General features: G+C 56.6%; 1 non-coding gene across 1 annotated transcript; it reads left to right on the forward strand.

The window, feature by feature from the left end:
* Positions 1 to 201: 201 nt before the first annotated feature.
* LOC133925678 (small nucleolar RNA Z247) lies at positions 202 to 341 on the forward strand. The gene has a single exon (XR_009910952.1). It is a non-coding gene; the product is annotated as a small nucleolar RNA Z247 (small nucleolar RNA).
* The last annotated feature ends 433 nt before the right edge of the window (positions 342 to 774 follow it).

Consider the following 774-nt stretch of genomic DNA (forward strand, 5'->3'; position numbering starts at 1 on the left):
GATATTCTTCCAGATGTTGTCTCTGCTACGACCTCTAAAAAGGCATGGGACACCCTACGGCGCATGTTCTCCTCCGCCACTCATGCCCGATCCGTTCAGGTTCGAGTGGAGCTCGCCACCACCAAGAAGCGTGATCTATCTGCTGCCGACTACTTCCGCAAGATCAAGAGTCTAGCCTCTGAGCTGGCTGCAACTGATGTTCCCCTTCGTGATGATGAGTTTATTGCTTATCTTCTGGCTGGTCTTGGTCCGGATTATGATCCATTTGTCACATCCATGACCACCAAGAACGAGGCACTGACCCTAGACGACGTCTACTCCTACCTGATGGCGTTCGAGGCACGGCAACTTCAACACTAGGCTAAGACATGCTTCAATGTTGGCGCTACTGCCAACTTCGCAGGACGCGGCAGCCAGCAGCACAATCGCGGGCGCGGCGGGCCGTCTGGCCGGAACCGCGGGTGTGGTGGTCCGCAACCTGGCCGGACCCATGGCCCTACTCACCCTCCTGCCTACGACCGGCCCAAGCGCACACCGTGTCAGATCTGTGGGCGCGCCAATCACACAGCGGTCAAGTGCTGGTATCGCATGGACGAGTCCTACCAGGAGGAACAACCCTATGCTGCCATGGCCACCACTTCATCGTACAAGGTGGACCCCAACTAGTATACCGACACGGGGGCTACGGATCACATCACTAGTGATCTAGATCGTCTCGCCTTGCGCGAACAATATCATGGTGGAGAAACGGTGCAAGTTGGCAATGGAGCAGGT

This window comes from Phragmites australis, chromosome 7 (genome assembly GCF_958298935.1).
Source record: "Phragmites australis chromosome 7, lpPhrAust1.1, whole genome shotgun sequence".
NCBI lineage: Eukaryota > Viridiplantae > Streptophyta > Magnoliopsida > Poales > Poaceae > Phragmites > Phragmites australis.